This window comes from Scyliorhinus canicula, chromosome 12 (assembly GCF_902713615.1).
Source record: "Scyliorhinus canicula chromosome 12, sScyCan1.1, whole genome shotgun sequence".
Taxonomy (NCBI): Eukaryota; Metazoa; Chordata; class Chondrichthyes; order Carcharhiniformes; family Scyliorhinidae; genus Scyliorhinus; species Scyliorhinus canicula.
The window spans coordinates 46,216,241-46,222,240 of NC_052157.1; positions in this window are offsets into that span (position 1 = coordinate 46,216,241).

The window sequence follows — 6,000 nt, forward strand, 5'->3', positions numbered from 1 at the left end:
ATGGGCATAGATCAGTGGAGAAGACTTGAAAGAGAGACTGTTTATTAGCCAGGTACAAACCATGATATTGAAGCTATCACCAAACAATGTGAGGCATGTCAAGAACATACGTCAAATCAGCAGAAAGATCCATTAATTCTATGTGAAGTCTTGATCCAAAATCACATCTGACCTCTTTCATGTCCATGACACTGACTTCATTTTCATTGTCAATTACTTTCCGATGTACCCCATTATTGGACAATTGAAGAATATAACAAGCACAATTTTCACTCACACCCAAAGTGTTATTTTCAGTTTGTTTGGTGGTCCTAGAGAGCTCATGGGGGATAACAGTCGGCAATTTATTGGTGATCCATTTTGGGATGTGTGAAAAGTGGAATATCGATCAGACTACTTGTTCTCCCCATTACCCTAAATCTAATGCCTAGCTGAACTAATGATTTGTATGTTGAAATCCCAAATTCTCAAATATAGACAGACTAAACAATGTCACATATTGCAATGTTACATCTGAGAGCGACACCTATAAGTGCAACTATTTGATTAACGGCAGAGCTCATGTTTGGCAGAGCCGTGCGTACATATTTACCTACTCTAACCCATTTTACTCTCATAGAAACTTTTAAAACTGCAAAAGAAGATGACCAATGTGCTCGATAAAAATGCTGGTACACAATTGACTAGTTTATAGTTAAAATAACAAGTTTACATCCAGAATCCCACAGAAAGTACATGGCAAACAGCGGAGGTAACAAGGAAATTTTCGGAACCAGGGTCTCACAATGATTTTACACATGAAGGCGCAATAGTGAGATGCAAATGAGGACAGATCAGATCCATTCCAGCTCCTCAACTGTCATCCATCCCTGCTGCCTCTCGGATAAGATCCCAGATGCAACTTGCAACAACAGCCAAGGAAGACAGCCACACAGATCACTGTGAACAATTAAAGAAACCTCAAGACAAGGTTACATAGAACATAGAACGATACAGCGCAGTACAGGCCCTTCGGCCCTCGATGTTGCACCGACATGGAAAAAAAAACTAAAGGCCATCTAACCTACACTATGCCCTTATCATCCATATGCTTATCCAATAAATTTTTAAATGCCCTCAATGTTGGCGAGTTCACTACTGTTGCAGGTAGGGCATTCCACGGCCTCACCACTCTTTGCGTAAAAAACCCACCTCTGACCTCTGTCCTATATCTATTACCCCTCAATTTAAGGCTATGTCCCCTCGTGCTAGCCACCTCCATCCGCGGGAGAAGGCTCTCGCTGTCCACCCTATCTAACCCTCTGATCATTTTGTATGCCTCTATTAAGTCACCTCTTAACCTTCTTCTCTCTAACGAAAACAACCTCAAGTCCATCAGCCTTTCCTCATAAGATTTTCCCTCCATACCAGGCAACATCCTGGTAAATCTCCTCTGCACCCGTTCCAAAGCTTCCACGTCCTTCCGATAATGAGGCGACCAGAACTGTACGCAATACTCCAAATGCGGCCGTACTAGAGTTTTGTACAACTGCAACATGACCTCATGGCTCCGGAACTCAATCCCTCTACCAATAAAGGCCAACACACCATAGGCCTTCTTCACAACCCTATCAACCTGGGTGGCAACTTTCAGGGATCTATGTACATGGACACCGAGATCCCTCTGCTCATCCACACTACCAAGAATTTTACCATTAGCCAAATATTCCGCATTCCTGTTATTCTTTCCAAAGTGAATCACCTCTCACTTCTCCACATTAAACTCCATTTGCCACCTCTCAGCCCAGGTCTGCAGCTTATCTATGTCCCTCTGTAACCTGCAACATCCTTCCGCACTGTCTACAACTCCACCGACTTTAGTGTCGTCTGCAAATTTACTCACCCATCCTTCTGCGCCCTCCTCTAGGTCATTTATAAAAATGACAAACAGCAACGGCCCCAGAACAGATCCTTGTGGTACGCCACTCGTAACTGAACTCCATTCTGAACATTTCCCATCAACTACCACTCTCTGTCTTCTTTCAACTAGCCAATTTCTGATCCACATCTCTAAATCACCCTCAATCCCCAGCCTCCGTATTTTCTGCAATAGCCGACCGTGGGGAACCTTATCAAACGCTTTACTGAAATCCATATACACCACATCAACTGCTCTACCCTCGTCTACCTGTTCAGTCACCTTCTCAAAGAACTCGATAAGGTTTGTGAGGCATGACCTACCCTTCACAAAACCATGCTGACTATCCCTAATCATATTATTCCTATCTAGATGATTATAAATCGTATCTTTTATAATCCTCTCCAAGACCTTACCCACCACAGACGTTAGGCTCACCGGCCTATAGTTACCGGGGTTATCTCTACTCCCCTTCTTGAACAAAGGGACCACATTTGCTATCCTCCAGTCCTCTGGCACTATTCCTGTAGCCAATGATGACCTAAAAATCAAAGCCAAAGGCTCAGCAATCTCTTCCCTGGCTTCCCAGAGAATCCTAGGATAAATCCCATCCGGCCCCGGGGACTTATCTATTTTCACCTTGTCCAGAATTGCCAACACTTCTTCCCTACACACCTCAATGCCATCTATTCTAATAGCCTGGGTCTCAGCATTCTCCTCCACAATATTATCTTTTTCTTGAATGAATACTGACGAAAAGTATTCATTTAGTATCTCGCTTATCTCCTCAGCCTCCACACACAACTTCCCACCACTGTCCTTGACTGGCCCTACTCTTACCCTAGTCATTCTTTTATTCCTGACATACCTATAGAAAGCTTTTGGGTTTTCCTTGATCCTACCTGCCAAAGACTTCTCATGTCCCCTCCTTGCTCGTCTCAGCTCTCTCTTTAGATCCTTCCTCGCTTCCTTGTAACTATCAAGCGCCCCAACTGAAACTTCATGCCTCATCTTCACATAGGCCTCCTTCTTCCTCTTAACAAGAGATTCCACTTCTTTGGTAAACCACGGTTCCCTCGCTCGACCCCTTCCTCCCTGCCTGACTGGTACGTACTTATCAAGAACATACAATAGCTGTTCCTTGAACAAGCTCCACATATCCAGTGTGCCCAACCCTTGCGGCCTACTTCTCCAACCAACACATCCTAAGTCATGTCTAATGGCATCATAATTGCCCTTCCCCCAGCTATAACTCTTGCCCTGCGGGGTATACTTATCCCTTTCCATCACTAACGTAAAGGTCACCGAATTGTGGTCACTGTTTCCAAAGTGCTCACCTACCTCCAGATCTAACACCTGGCCTGGTTCATTACCCAAAACCAAATCCAATGTGGCCTCGCCTCTTGTTGGCCTGTCAACATATTGTGTCAGGAAACCCTCCTGCACACATTGTACAAAGAACGACCCATCTAATGTACTCGAACTATATCTTTTCCAGTCAATATTTGGAAAGTTAAAGTCTCCCATAACAACTACCCTGTTACTTTCGCTCTTTTCCAGAATCATCTTTGCCATCCTTTCCTCTACATCTCTAGAATTACCAATACAAGATCACCTCTCAGCTTTATGAACTCATAGATTCACTATTGTTTAGCATGTACAGATACATTTCTGTAATGGGAACTACATATGAACTCGTACTGTAAATAGTACAAAAACAGGAAATACGGGACAAACTCAGCAGGTCTGGCAGCATCTGTGGAGAGAGAAACGGAGCTAGTGTTTCGAGCCTGGATGATTCTTTGTCAAATATCATCCAGACTCGAAACATTAGCTCCCTGATGCAACCATCAATTCACTCTGAGACATGAGTTGGAGTAAACTGTAGCTTTAATCGGCTTACAACTGAACTTGCCTGCGACTGTGCTGAACTGAGGGCGGACTCGCAGGACCGCAGCACTTATACTTCCTGAAGGGGGTGGAGCCAAGGGCCTGTACAAGAGCCCTGGACATGCTCCTCATCTCCCCCTGTGGGCAGAGCTGTGCAACGGCTCACAGATGGAGCCCACAGGGACACAGTAATGTACAGTGTGAATTATAGTGGTTACACATTCACCACACTCCCATAACGTGTTCCCTTGTGAGAGATTAGTGCTTTTATGTCATTTCGAAACACAACAATCTTCTGTACCACTTTAACCATGCTCCAGCCTGATTTATGACTGAACCATTCGAGAAATTCTCAACCAGAGGTAGAAACTTTTCGTTCGCCATTTATTACTGCTTGCCACAATATATTATTGTTCTGGCGGGATGGAGTAATAACTCTTGAAGACTGCCATCTGCAAACACTTTATTGTGACATTTTTACAATAATGATAACATTCCCTTACAGTTGTTCCTTTCCATGTTGCTTTCTCCTACACTCTCAATTCACTTCCTCCTGTGACACTGCAGGCTAGTATTGTTACACTTATAGCTCCTTCCTTTTAATCCCTACAAGTGCAGAAGGAAGCCATTCAGCCCATCCAGTCTGCACCAATCCTCCGAAAGAGCACCCTACCTAGGGCCACTCCCCCCACTCTATCACCCGTAACCCTAACTACCCTGCACATCTTTGGACTATGGGAGGAAACCGGGAGCAACCGGAGGAAACCCATGCAGACACGGGGAGAAAGTGCAAACTCCACACATTGCCAACAAAATGTGTCCCTCCATGATTATTCACTGTTCAGTGCAGACGTCACTCGGCCTAACTCCAATTATACTGACAAATTGTCAAAGCACAATTCACAATAATGAAAAATATGGCTGATGCTGCAACTCGAAAACATTGAAACTCTGGAGATATTCATTCTGGAAATGCTGCCTGAATGGCTCCAGAATTTCCTGTCCATCAATTTGAGACATTGTGGGTCTTAATCGAATATATAAAACTTCTAGAATAAAATCCATTCATCTCCTTCCTCACTCCTCACACTCAGTCTCCCTCAGGTTAAATTTTAGTACCAGCTGAAATATTCTGGAATGATGTGGAGGAAATGCAATACGTAGATACATAGAAGATAGGAACAGGAGGAGGCCTTTTGGCCCTTCGAGTCTGCTCCAACATTTATCATGATCATGGCTGATCATCCAACTCAATAGCAATTTTAACTCACAGTAACTACTCTGCAGATGGGACTATTGGTTATTCTATGCTTTAATGCTAAAGCAGAATATATAAAAATAATTCACATGCAGAGCTAACTCCTTAGTTCCATAATTCTTCATTGTGTTGGCTATTCCAGCCTTCGCCTCCACTCTTGAATTACCGATCGACATTTCTTTTGTAAACAATTCTGCACAGGAAGTTTTAACTAGTCAAATGCTCTCACTTGGGTTTAAGCTCTTTGCTTACACTCCCAGGGTCATCTGTCGGACGAGGCGTTAAACCGAGGTCCCAGCCGGCCTCTATAATGGATGTAATAGATCCCACAGCACTGTCACAAAGAAGAACAGGGCAGTTCTCTCCGGGGTCCTGGGCAATATTTAGCCTTTGTACAATACCGAATTCTGGTCATTATCACATTGCAGTGTGTGGGAGGTCGCTTGGTGCAAAAATGTCTGCCAGTTTTTGTACATTACAACAGTGACTACACTTCAGAAGTGTTACATTAGTGGCCATATTACTGCATTAATAATCCAGAGAGGCTGTGTTCACAATTTTACCATGCCAGAAACCTGCCTGATAACAGTGGCATGAAGCCGTCAATTGTTATAAAATCCTATTACATGAATTCCTGACATTACAATAATGACTACACTCCAAAGGTACTCAGTTGCATGTAAAGTGAAATGAGATAGGGGCAGCATGGTGGTGCAATGGTTAGCACTGCTGCCTCACAGTGCTGAGGACCTGGGCTCAATCCCAGCCCTGGGTCACTGGCCATGTGGAGTTTGCATATTCTCCCCGTATCTGCGTGCGTCTCACCTCCACAACCCAAAGATGTAGGTGGCTTGCCCACACTAAAATTGCTCCTTAATTGGGGGAAAAAAGGTGAATGGGATCCTAGATCATAAAATGTACAGCACAGAAAGAGGCCATTCGGCCCATTGAGTCC